Here is a 14877-nt window from a genome sequence, read left to right as displayed (position 1 = left end):
GAAAGAGTACTATTCATCATTGATTTCTACATCTTCCGCCCTTTTATTGTTGTATCGTTCCCTTACCCTCCAAAAGTGACATAACTCAAAAAATATGACTGTTGAGTTATTACGGTGAATAAGCTATGTAGGTAATTTGTCAATCATGAAAAGTAAACTAACTTAACTTCACAATCCGCCAAATAGCACTCGTGTCATTGTCAAGATTTTAAAAGAGATCATAATACCTTCTACAAGAGTGACGCATTTTGAGTCGAGTCGTTTTTGAAAATAAAAAGAAGAGTCTTCCACAGGGAACATTTAGAGTTGAGACAGTTTTAGTGATCGAAGTTTGAAGAAGAAATTGTTTTCTTTTGAATTTAATCATTTTAGCTGATAAAAAAATATAAATTGTTGATACTTTCAATTATACTATTTTTGATAAATTATTCCTCACTTGTTATAATTTTGTAGCACATAAAAATGATCACAACTCGAAAAGGATGGTTTTTAAAGGTGAAATAAAAAAAATAAAAATTATGTTTAATCATGTATATTTTTTGTCGATTTTATTTGATTAGTCAATAATTTTCTGTTAAATTAAAAAATAATTGTTCCCCTTTTCTGAAAAACTTTATTGTTTTTGAAGTCATAGTCATTTTTGGAGTAAGAGAACGATATCACTTTGCATTTTAAGTCGTGATTTCGACGCTCATATTTCTTGGATTCTTTTAGTTTTAATAATAAGTTTAATGAAATACTCCTATCAAAGGCTGGCATTGGTTTACGCTTGACTGGTGATTACTAAAGCGCAGAGGTTGGTGAGGTTTCGCCGTGAGCCTTTCTACTCGGGTAGCCTAAAATGCGTTTAGCCGGGTCACTTCTCCTAACAACGCGAATTACAAAGTGGACAGGAGGTTTTGTTTAAATTAACCTACGACGTACGCATAAACAATTCCACCAATTCTCGATGTCGCTTAAAGCCATCCGTTTGGAAAAGTTCACTTCGATCCTCGAAAAATCTCGCTCTTTAGTGATCCAGCTAATCCAACGTTGCAAAATTCCACAGCAGGCTTTTAGTGACGGTACGGAGATTCGCGTAATTCCCAATCGTAGGAAAAATCGCGTCGACGTTATCCTGAATGCAATTCGTTATTCGACGGCAGCAGCGTGGGGAATTCCGTAGAAATTCCGCAGTCACTTCGCTCTACTTCCCGGAGAAATCGGTGTCTCCGTATATCCACGTTGTTCTTCGAGGGATTTTTCCTTTTCTTTCTCCGGCACGAAACGAATCACCCCGAAGCACACCGCATCGCGGTGAAACGCGCGGCACGGCGCATCGTAACGCTTACGGAAGTCGTGGTGCACTCGGATCCACCCTTTGTACGCATCGGGATATCTCGCCAGCGTTTCGCAGTAGGTAAAAATATTCCGCATAAATCCCGCGGCAACATTGTACGCCGTATGTATATACGCGAACCGACCCGCATAAATGTGACTTTCGATGCTAGCTTCGTTTACGTCGGCCGTCGATGTATTCGCGATATTATCGATATTCTATTCGGATTTATATATATATATATATATATCCAACATCGACCTGACTAGATCGGCTAGGGTCAGCTCCACATCTCGCATTAGAGTTCATGAGCTTTATATTTATAGTCCGGAATATATTTGATAAATAGCGGTACAAGCGGAAAAAAAACACGTTTTCGAGCACCGTTTTGTCTTAATATTTTCCAGAGAGAAACGTTCTTGACGAGGAAAATCTGCTGTTTTAGTTATTTTATTTGCCGTATAAACGAGAAAATCATTTTACATATTTTTAATCGTAATATAAAGTTCGTAATACAAAATGTTTGCAGTGCAGGAAATGTAACATTCGCTTGTCATTATGATCGTTACGGCCAATTTTACATAGTAAAAAAGCAAACAACGAGATAAAAGCTCGCATAAGAATAAATCGTTGTGATCAATCGAAATTTTTTCTATTCGATTTATATATTTTGTAAAATTAGATGAAATGTCATAAAATTAATCACATATATTTGCATTCTGACAAATTTCACCAAAATTTAGCAAAATAACAAGTGCTATGAATATATAATTATATAATACCTACATTTTCAAGCGTAATATATGTCCTTTTTAAACGTGATAAAAAATACATGTCGGTGGAACGAGCGAAAATTTACCAGCGAGCCTATAAATGCATAGACTCGTATGAAGCGTCAAGTAAATTTAAAAAAAGAAATGACAAATTGGATGAAATATTCCAAAATATTTTTTTTATTTGTTTATATTTTATGCATTTTATCATGATGTAGCAATTTGCGATTCGTGTAAACGAAACGTAATTTAAATAGATATATATAGTAAAAGCATTTCGTATTTTATTTTTGCGCGATGATATCGAAAAAAACAATGGCCTTTACATTTGTGATCTAACTCGTCAAACATCTATACATATAATATCTTTTCATGTTTAACTTAAACTTTCGATTCCCGTTGTCAAATATTGTGGAAAATAGAATGGATAGCATCAATATGAGGAAGCTTCGATGTTTTTTATTTAACTGTTTTTTGTATAGTCCATCGAGTTCGAAATAAAGCTGTTATTCGCCGCTGGTCTCCGCATAAATTATCGATCCTTGGTCAATATAGTACTCGATAGGCGATGCCAAAACGGATGCGAAATTCGAGAAAACGTAGGAGAGAAAATTTAGCATGTCATCCGGAAATCTATGCGTTATTGTCTTTGGATAACCGCTTCGGGAATTTCGAGAACTGAGAAATAAAAAACAAATAAAAAAGATGCAGAATGGTTTATTTAACCAATGATTAAATATTTTCCAAAGCATTTATTTTCTCGAGGAAGATGTATATGATATATTTATGGGTATATCTCTATATAACAGATATTTTGATGCAAAATTTTATCAAAATTTTATTAATTTTAATCAAGAAGTGTTATTGAAAAAATTTTTAAATGTCTGAATTTTAATGATTTTAAGTTTATAAAAGATATGGTTTATAAATAAATCATATCATAACAGATCTGTGATGAATGATATAAATAACGTATGAATGTTTTGCTAAAAGCTTGAATATTAGTCAGTTAACAGTTACCTCCATCTAAGGACTTATAACCGGAATTTGATTATTACAAGCAATCTCGTTATTTATATAACAGCCATGTTGCGCATCGATAAAGTATTAAAGTTTCAACAATAAGTAGAGATTTCTTTTTTTCATCGTCATTAAGAATGCAAAGCTCCGTCGTGTTTGAAAATGCTCGCCTATTAAAACTTTCTTCAATCGGTAAGTACATCGAAAGTATCGTCGTATGAGCGAATGCTACGTTGACTTCTACTGCCACGCTTCCTTTTTTACGGATTATACGCAAGTTTCCATCGAAGTTCACTTTGCATTTGCGCGTAGATACGTACATATTCAAGAACAATTGAAACTGCAACAGAGCTAGGATAGCTCTGTGTTCTTTAACTGTAAGTTTTATTGATATACAGGTAGAGAAAAATGAAGAGATAATATTATATATTATCTTAAAGGTCGCAAGGAGACATTTTTCTAATTAATTTTTCTTATTGTAATACATCATAGAAGTAATTTCTTAATTAACATTGTTGTTAACATCATCAGGATCGCGTTTATAAAATTAAAAATTTGCACCCAGGGGTTTTTGTGATCTTCGAGTGCCCCAATCTATCTATCTCTCTCGTCTCAATCTGAGAACTCTCAACCTAATGAATACAATTTTTTTACACGCATCTGACTAGATTCACAGATATACTAACGAGATACTATCAATATTTTATTAATGACAAATATCATGTTATAATCATGTTATTAATCATATCGTGTTAAGAAGGCAACAGCCTCATACGTTACTACTTTCGGTTTTAATGGTTTAAAAAATTGCATCATAGATACGCGATTATTTAAATTATATAATTTCTTCATTTTTTAAAATTGTAGCGCCCTAGATTTCCAGTTCCAAAATATAATATTCTATAGATAAACGCGCTAATGAATATTATTTCAATATTTTTTAAACTAATAATATTACCATATATATCTTTTTTTTTAGTGTATTTTATTAATCCTTACAAAGTATAACTTGATGTCTCATCCGTCCGAACATGAGTCACTAGAATGCGTCGGTTTTTTTCACCTATTCAGAATGGTTAAAAAAATCTCTAAAAATTCATCAACATACTTTCTAGAATAAATATTGAAACTTCATTTTGGAAAATAATAAAATGTAGTATAATTTAAAATTACCGAAAGACTCAAAGAAACTTGCACAAACAGGAATCGCTCGGTTACTCTAGTGACTCGACCTTGTAAGGATTAATATTAAAAGAGAACCAGGAAATTTAATATTAAAACATATTAAAATGACATTAACAGTGACATTAACGAAGAAATTATTTTTATCTTTTGTTATAAAAAAAATAAGACGACTCTTTTCACAAAAAGCACTCTTTTTTCAACTCTACGCCACTGAGACGCACGTACGCACGTACGCAGCCCCTTTGTTTTACCAGTAGGTTTATTTCATTTCGTCTACCCTCGTCTCTCCCTGTGGATAGAAGGCCGATTTCGCGGTATAACAATGGACATGCTACCAAATCACGGCGCTTACGTATGCACTGGACGACGATTCCTCGATAATCCACCGACGCGCGATCGTATACGTACATACATATATATAGATATATTCAGTTTGCGGAGTTTGCTCAACCTACAGCCATCGGCACCGGCTTTGCGTACGATCGGTAAATGTTTACACCGGACAGTGGGGTAACGCCGAAAGCTGGAAGCTCCCTCGGCGAGTCTCGCTTACTCTTTGTTCTCCACCCTCGAATGCCGCATGAGTTCGATATTTCGCCCCGACACGCACAGGACGCGTGTATTTTAAGTGCCGTGAAAAGATAATAACGATTTTTTTTTTAAATGTGTACTCGCATTTTTTTCTCATGCGCCTCTAATGCGGCACCGTTTAAGAGATTCTTCAGCTCGGGCTGTTTTGACGCGCAATAAACGTCTCTATGCGAAATCGCAAAAGGAACCTTCCCATTGCAATATCTCGGAAAAGCGCTGGATATATCTTGATCGAGATTAGTCGGCAAACTCGTACATAATAAATACAGCGACGAGAAATCCGTTTACGATTGCTACAGATGTTCCAGCTTTGCAAAGATCTGGACGAGTCCGTTTCGACAGCGATTCTCGAAAGTTACCATGAATAGAAGACTTTATGATAAACGCGCTCATACAAGGAACTTCTCGTATACGTTTTACTCGAAAGTTTCGCGATATATACTTTCGCCAAATTTTCCAACTGGAATCTATCGAACGATGTAATAAAAAGTAATGCAAAAATAATTACGCGTTAAACATTTATAATATGTAATCAGTAGACATGAAATAAAAATAATTATAATTAAAATTAAATTAATACAGAAAGGTTTAATGAATTTAAATAATTCAAACAATAAAATTAAAAGGCTCTGGGTCAAATTAGATTTTAATGCTAATTGAGTAATATCATAAATTGTAAATTACAAAGGAGTCATGATAGAAATATTATAATATAAATTATAAAATCCGGACAAACGTTTCGATTAGGTCATCCTCAGTGTCGTACAATAAAATAAAAGATTAAAAAAAATGGTATAGAGAGAGAGAGAGAGTACAATTATAATAATTAAAGATTAAAGATGCAGAAACCGTTTTGTAGGTATAAGTCCAATTGTATTTATGTCTGTATGGACACATGATGTATCACACAATAGTAATTTTCTGTGCTCAACCAGTCAATCATGATTTAATATTGATTCCCAATGTTGGACTTTAAACACCCTGGCGGTTTTTTTATTGTGAAAATTCTGATAGATGAATTTAAATGTGTAAAAAAATGAGTAAAACACACTTCAACTTCTATGATAACAAAAACTCGTTGTTAATTTTCACAAGTGTGTAAGAATTTTTTAAGATTTTTATACAATCCGAAACATATAATATAAAAATGCACTGAAATTTAAAGACTCAAGTTGCAGACGAAGAGTAAAAATTTCACATTGTTGGTAGAAGGTTAAATAAGAAAATTAATTAATTAAATTAATGACATTTGTAAAACAAAGACCAGAAATGTAAAATAATAATATCAAAGGTGAAAATATAAAGAATTGTAATTAAAATAAATATATTTCTGAATAGCGAATGGTTGATTGCTGTTTTATAATGTCATTCACGTGTAATTCGTAGATGACAAAAATTACTTAATTATTTAATTTCAAATAGCAGAACAAATTAAGATAAGATAAATCGTTTTAATTTACTTAATGAAAAATTCAATCTGCAGAATATTACGGTCGCGATTCAAGAAACCCTCACGATATAAATGATTTCAAATTAACTACTTTCCTGAAATGCAAGAGAAATGTCATGCTCGACGAAGACAGGAGCTTTTTCCATATGCAAATAGGCAAAGAGGAAACCGTTGAAAGTACCTAGCAAATATCCACGCTTTCATTACGACGCAGTGACTTCAAGGAAAATCGAAAGTACTTGACAATTTGAGAATTATTAACTTGTCAAAATTTCAATTTGAAAAATCTAATAGCCACTACGTTAATTGAGTGATGTTTTATTTAAATTAAGTTTAAATTAGTTTATATCCGATGATTAGTGTTCATAGATGTTCATCTTTCGACGCCTTGTAAAATCAAGAGTAGATATTTAACTTATAAGGGAGTCGTTCCCATTCGACGAAACTTCAATCAAAGGCTGTTCCTCTTTGACAGTTCTATTGTTCCTCGATTTTACATTCTGTAACTTGCATGCGACGTTTTGCTTGCCACTCGTGCGAATTTCACGTCGCCGTCGGTTTCTCCCTATATTTTCCTAGTTTCCCTTCCTGCGAACCACTTGACACCTCCTTCAATGCCACTTGCGCTACCTGCATCCGCTTCTCTGACTCAACCCCTGCCGCGCCATCATTTCCGGTTTTCAAGTTCGACTTCTCTACGATTCAGTCACGGTACGTCGTGATAACGGCGTTCTATACTTATGAGCTACCTTCCCGCGTGAATCGCGATCATTTACGAGCGAGCATTCTGCACGCTACGCCTTGGACTGGTTCGCCAGTACGGAATCCAGAAACGATGGAGAACGTTCACGCCGTTGCGACCGAATTTATGACACTCGCCTGTTCCCGGTCGCTTCGCCGCTCGACGAAACATACTCGCAAATCTAAAAGTATACGCCCGAGCTTCAAGTTTATATCCTCGTTTCTTCATTTATGATCGCTCGGCAGCGAGCTCTTAGTCAAGATTGTATTTAAATGTTTGATTTCGATGTGCACTTGTAAAACTTTGAGATATTTAAAAGCCCGCGGTTTTGTTTTCTAAAGTAATAACATTTTCAAATTGTAACGCATGTCAGATATATGTGGCTTTTTGATATATAGGTAGCAATACACGCTCGATCATTCGATACCCTCCACGCACAAATAATGCATTCATTTAAGAATCCATTACACTTATTTTTAATAAAATAAAAAAAATATGAAAAAAAATGAAAAAATAATTTTTTTACACTGTATTTTGAAAGAAATACAAAAAAGTTTGGTAGCGATTTAGAACCTGGATCAAAAATTATTTCAACAAAAAGTATAGACATGTTTTTCACAAATTTAAAAAAATGAAAAAAATTTATTTAAACAATAAAATTGTATTTTTAAATATAAATATTGATCTTATTGAACTGTTTCATGTGCATATGACATTTATTTTTATACGAAAGTGTAAATTTTTAATTCCAAATATAAGTAAATTGCCTATGAGTCTCCGCGATTGTTAGCATAAATAAGATATATTTAGATGTGTGTGATAAGATATATTATATGTATATATAATATTACTTAAGCACTAACAATCGCGGAGACATAAGCAATTTACTTATATTTTTATGCCTTTAATATTATTGTCTTAAAATTATATTTATTTTTATTTCAAATTCCAGTCACACACTTTTTGCAGAGAGATTACATATATTCTTTGAACATTATCTCTGTTTATTTCGCAAATATAAGTATATGTAACTCGAAAACAAACTAATAGTCTGTCAGCAAGATCGAATACATAAAAGCGAGCGAAATCGTCCATTTGGTTAAGTCACGTATTTTAACGTCATTTTATTTGTCACATCTAATGTCGCGTGTGAAACAGCGATCTCGTAACAGAAAAGTGCTGCAAAGTTGTAGCTTAACCACACTCTCGAGCGTACGTATCGCTGGAGACACGATTGGATCGCTTCGAGGAAGCTCGCTCGTGGAAACCGTACGTGGAAGCGTGGACAAAATTGGCCGCATAAGTGGCCGCTAAGAAGGGAAGAAAGAAAAAGAAGGAGAAAAGAGAGGCAAGAGGAAAGGTCCGTGCTTTTCACTTCCTGGCGGCCGAGGTTCACACCGGAGCACGTTTCTCTTCGTCGACCTGAAAGGAGAATGACAGAGGGGGCACGAAAGACAGCCTCAAATTGCTCTTATCCACCTGCCGACGTTCAGCTCGGCCTTTACAAATGGACTGCTCTTATCCCATTTTGTCGAGTGCAACTTGCAACGGTCGAAGTATATCCGGAGATCGTGGTCGATGATCTATGGTACATCGCGCGGGTAATACAAATAGCTACCAGGTTGCCTGTAAATCGTACGCATCTACTTCGTCGCGGTATAGGACACATTCAAGACTGTATCTCGTAGCGAGAGGTATAAACACCGCGTACGGTTCTGATCGATAACAGATTTATAAGACGTCGAGAGACTGCGGGCTGCCGCTACTGTTCTCAGTTTAAAATAAAAGACCCATCCTAGTTTGTATTCAGACGGTCTTGAATCGATCTTCTAAAGAATTCTCTCTAAAAGTAAATCAGTGTATTATCACTGACTTTACACAATGCTACACTTATAATTGTAATATCAGCGAATATTTACTGTTTTCAGTAATAATACACTGATTTATTTTGAAAAGTTATGGATTCTACAGATTGAATCTGCAGAATAATATAATCTCTAAAGTGAATCAGTATATTATTACTGAAAAATAGTAAATATTCGCTGATGACTTCAGTGCTACACTTATAACTGATGCAATCAGTAATAATTCACTTTTAGAGAGTTGATTTTTTGCAGCCGGGGTGCGTTCCTTGATCCTCAGCAATGAAAATATTTTAGTTATATCATTGTATTGTAACAAATGATATGACTTCATAAAACTTTTAGAAATTCTACTTTAAATGGCTCTATAAACTTTCTTCGAGAACATTCGAGACATTAATACTTGAAAATTTGCCAACATCAGAATCTGTCCGTACATCGTTTCAACTTCGGTGCAATAAACGATTCAAGTTAGATAGAGTTAGAAGTATTCTCGGAACATGGCGCTGTAGAATACGCACGTATGAAATTCTGCGAAAGTTCAAGCTGGACTGAGATGATTCGAGCATCCGGCAAAAGTACTAGGGATCACAATCAGACGCTCGGTAGATGAGGCGTTCTAAACTGGTATACTCATCGTGGCACGAATTCTATTTACGACGGGCGTCGGAGAAACGCGGTCGATTCGTTTCCGCCTCGTCGACGAAACCGGTCGAGGATTACTGACGGTCCCGGGAAAAAAAAGGAGAAGAATGACGGCTTCCTAAATTAAATTCATTAGGAAAAGTAATTGAAAAAGATCGGCGAGGGCACCGATCGTTTCTCGATTTAGCCTCATGCCAGTAAAACCAACTCGAGTGGCCCTGCTTTCCAGGACAATTTACTAGGAAGTTCCGCCTTCGGCAGCGCTACGGTTTTTCGCTCCATCGCGTCGTTCGCCCGAATCGCGAGATTCCCGAAATCCAATCGATGTGCAAGGTGTGTGCGAGCGTGTATATGCGCGTGTTACGAGAGGGAACAAGTATCATGACGGCGCGCTCGGTTTTCTCCGAAACCCTACGCTGCAATTTTACTGCGCTTTCGAACGTTGTAACCTGTTCCGTCCACGAGATCAAGGATCCTCTTGAGCGTTCCTCTCGAATCGTTTGCAATAACGGATTCCACCGTTTCTGCTCTCCAATCGTATTGAGCTACGACTTCGGATGCGAAAAATTATGTAAATTATTTTCTTACACTATATACACGTCGAAATAAATTAGCTTTTTTTTGTAAGTCATCGCTGCGATCGTATAGATTGATGAAATGTACCGAAACCCCGCTTTTTTTGTTACCTTACGTTAGTAAATGTATAAACATATAATTTAGTCTGCGTGCGTTCTATTTTCAGCGATGATAAGAATGACTTTATGACAGTTAATCAAGATTTATAGCTATTCATTACTTTACAAATCAAAATTACGTAATAGCACGCGAAAGAATTAATTTATTTCGACGTATATATATATATATATATTATATATATATATTGCAAGAAAAAAGTGACTTCAACGAGGAAATTGAAGTATCAATCATTAATTTTCGCCTTTCGGTTGACTGAGGTATTGATCCATTATCAACTTTCTTTCAATTTTTAATATACGCCTGAAATAATGACGTATAAATTTCGCTCGAATTTGTAAAATAGTAACTAAAAGTTATGTATGTGACAGCGAAAGAATAAATATAAATTTTAACGTTACTTCTCACAGTCATGGATCCGAGTTAGATTTTGTTTTATTTTCGGATCTTCAGCAGATCAATTTTAAAAAGATATTTTTATCTTTCTATCAATAAAACTACACTTAATCTTGTACTTTATTATCGAAATTACGAATTATGTACATGGAAGATTAAAAATAGGATATAGTGTATGCATACACAAATTAGAAAAGTTTTACACCGCTTTACTGTTTCGTGCGTCTATAAAATCTGACTGCATCATTAATCTTTCCAGCTAGGCAATTTGTCTGACAAGTTGTCAAAGCAAAAATCTCGATAAAAAGTCCCATCATTTTTCAGTCGGATCGCCATTTTTTTAATCCGAACTGCTATTAACGAGAATATACATTAATACGTTGTAACGTACAACAAAGTACGACCGTAATATAAATGGCAGATAGAAGCATATATAGTTCGCATTTAGAAATAAGATATATAACTGACTATAACTGACTGAGTTGAAATAGATGTTGGTATGAAATACGTGCACGCGCCGAGTCGCATGATAAGAGACTTCGCCAATCCGCTTTTCGGGAGAAGAATAGTCTCCAGCTGCTCGGCCGAGATATTGCTTAGCGACGAGGAAGATGTCGCGGATTGTAAAGGATTGCGACGGGGCTCCACTTGTTGAATCGTTTCGTTCTTCCGTTTTGAAAATTCGTCCGCGCGTGGAGCAGTACGTTTGTACGGAAATACCCTTTATCCAAGATATATCCGTCTTAACGAGACCGCCTTAGATAAAACACCATATGCATATGCCCTAATTTTGAATCGCGCGTCTTAGCCAAATGAAAAGAGTATTATCAGAGAAGAAACTTCAGCGAAATCTATTCACAGTCTCTGGTTATTTGACGAGTAACTATAATTTTAGAAACTTATATATGACTCTATTCTATGTTCTCTATTCTATGTTTATTCTTTTCAACAGTTTCTAATGATCATCAAATAATTTGTAATTATATAAAAAATGCCGATTCGAACATTGAGAAAAAGAATTATTTAATTGACTAAATTAAATTTGACTTAAATACATACATTCTCCAACGAAAGAAATATTATAAAGATAAATTAATTTAGTCACAAATAAATAATTTTGTTTTCAATATAAAATACCGATTACGTGTCATTACTTCATGCTTCATGCTTTAATATATTTATTATTTAACAATACAATTTTATAATTTAAATAAATAAAATAGTTTCATTTAAATTGTCAAATTGTATTGTTAAATATAAAGCATCAAGCATAAAATAATAACATGTCGTATTTTATTAATTATACTTCTGTAGTAGAAATTATGTGATAATCATTATTTCAATATTAATTCTTATGGATGCATTACACATATTTTTCAACAAAGTGAAAAAATTATAAAAAAGTTATAGATTTTTCTGTATATTGTATTTGAATACAAAAATTTAACGGCAATTTAGAACTTGGATCAAAGTTATTTTCAAGTACATTTTTAAAAAATAATTAAGATAAAATAAGAACATTTTTGTTCAAATTATAAAATTGTATTGTTAATTTATTTTTATACGTAAAATATAAATTTTCAATTCCAATCACTTTTTGCAGAGATTATACATCTGATATATTTTTAATACGTACGCATGATTGAGCCATTTATGTCCTGTGTATTTCTTTTCTCTGAAATACTAAAAACATCTGACTAAATCATGGTTACTATTCTTTCCTATTTTTTTAATACGCAACTTTATAAATACTTTCTAAAGATGTTAAGGTATATGTAAGAATACTTAATAATTTTTGTATAAAGGTGATGAAAATGAACTTACGGACACGAACAACCCGCGTGTAAAAGACCGGAAAATCATCATATGTATTAAGGATTAATTCTTTGATAATATCATGTGTATTAAAGTTTAACTCTTTGACAGTAATACGTTCTAGAGGAAAGCCGCCGAAATAATTTGAAAACATCAGGCGTTCTAAGTTATGAAGATGACGTTGGATGTACTACAGCTTCGCCCGTAAGCTATATAAACTGTAAATTGGTGCTAAAATGTAGACGGGCGAGACTAGGTAACAAGGTGCTCCCGTGTTGGGCGACCAAATAGCGTTAATTGAAATTTATGAAAGTGGTCGCGGGAGACGGCCAAGCACGTACGCGACGGGTATAAAAATAAAAAGTGGCACGTTTTCATCCCTCACTCGCATGAGAGTTCGGAGTCACCGCGCCGGAACAATCTATCGCGAATTCCCTACTTTTTTTTGCGTTTTCGCCGTAAAATGCACCTGTTTCTCATCGACGGTGTGTATGCTCGAAAATAACGTATGACGTCTAATATATCTCTTTCAGCAAAACTTGCGGTATCACGATAGAAAGAACAACGTAATCGCCTCCCGACGTATTACATTTGCAACCTACGCTCGGCCATAGAGGGATAAAGAATATCTGCATATACAGAACCGCGTACGCGAAGCACACCCGTTGGCCGACCGCGTTATATACGGGGGAGATAATTAATCGCGTGTATCAAGACAATTCATTATTCGGCGGTGGTTTCCGTGGTTTGCCGAGAGCACGAGTTTCCGTAATGCCACGTGAGCTAGCGCGGCTAAGAGATAGCGCACAAAATCTTGTCCCAGCGTCGCTTCTTGCGCGTCAGCACGAGTAGTTGGTTGATAAATCCTTCGCGATGTAACAAGAGAGACGTCCCCGTGATTATAACCAGTCGTGAAAATAATCGCAAGCCCATTTTGCTGAAAGCCGCACGTTCAAAGTAATTAGTCTGATTTTCCTCCACCTGCCAGTCATTGTGGGCACGCCCGCCTCTCTCATAAGATGAAATTCGCGCGACTCCATTTTGACGAACATTCCAGACGAACTCACCGTTAAAGAAAAGGAAAAAAATTAAGAAAAAGAAGAAAGAGATAATATTTTTGCAAATATAATTATCCTCGTTGAAGAATCATATTCTTTTTCATTTGCTTCTTCATTCCACTTTTTCTTCTATTTTTCTATGAATATTTTAATGTTACTTATGGTATATAAAATTTTTATAATGCTTTATTCATTTCTAATCCAAAATATTATATTAAAATATATTTTATCAATAGTTTTTTTATTCGATAGTTGAAATAATAATTGATTCATTATTCCTTTTTGCTCATAATATTCGAAGAATTGTCTTAGTCTTTATATAAAATTCACTTTATTCAACTCGACTATTTTAGTTCACTGATACAGAACGATCACGAAGATTGAACCATGTAAATTCACCTTTATGAATTCTCTCGTTTTCTTGTCGCAGGACTTGAAGCTCGACTCGTTTTTCTTATTATTTCGTTCGCTCTGTCATCGCCATTGATGTACTCGAGTCTGGTGGATGTTGCTTATATATTATACATAGCTATACAAGCACGTCTTTTTCTCTTTCTTTCTCTTTGACAGTTTCTCCAAGATAAAGGTTAAAGAGATCTAATAAAATTCGAATGTAAAAAATTGGCTAGATATTCCACGGCATTAGACTTTTCTTCTGACAAAGAGAGAGAGAGAGAGAGAGAGAGAGAGAGAGAGAGAGAGAAGTTCCAGGAAGAGAAACAGGTGGGTGGCTCGTTGGCGAAGGTAGTTGCATTTTTACAGGGATGGCGGCGATCACGCGACCGAGAGAAATTCAATTAAGCGGCGTTGAAACGGCCGTCGCTCGTAACGACATTTCTCCGCCGTCGCGGTCCCGCCACTCTTTGAAGTTTATTCGTATTCGCTAAAGCGTGAGCGTAGGTGCGCTCATGGACGCGCGTGCGTGCCCATCTCCGAAGGAAAGCCCCGGGAAATTTGCGCGCTGAAATATCCTCTTATTTCGTCAGAGCGTCACGTCTGTTTCGTTACGCTTCGTGTTCCGTCTCGCGTCTACGATTTCACCGTAATTATCTTAATATCTCACACGTTCGTCGTACAATGTACAATCTTACTTGAGCAATCATGATTAAAACAAGAGAAGTCACTCGCCATTTTGTCACTTGCCGCAGCCTGTTGTAAGTTTAAATGTTAAACTCGCGGATTCTAACTCTTGCTAATTCGCGTCCTGGAAAATGTATTTGGACGTGTACCTGCAATATAAGCGTTTTTTAAATGCTTGTATATTTTGTATGATATTTTGTTTGACAGCTTGTAGAATGTTTAATTTAATTAACCCTCCGGAGAGCTGAC

General features: G+C 35.1%; 1 pseudogene; it reads left to right on the top strand.

The window, feature by feature from the left end:
* Positions 1–14877, top strand: part of LOC108726324 (uncharacterized) — a 60573-nt pseudogene that overhangs the window by 13209 nt on the left and 32487 nt on the right.

The sequence above is a fragment of the Mycetomoellerius zeteki genome, unplaced genomic scaffold, assembly GCF_001594055.1.
Source record: "Mycetomoellerius zeteki isolate Tzet28-1 unplaced genomic scaffold, Tzet1.0 scaffold41, whole genome shotgun sequence".
In the NCBI taxonomy this organism is placed as follows: domain Eukaryota; kingdom Metazoa; phylum Arthropoda; class Insecta; order Hymenoptera; family Formicidae; genus Mycetomoellerius; species Mycetomoellerius zeteki.
This window is presented reverse-complemented; position numbering and strand designations above follow the sequence as displayed.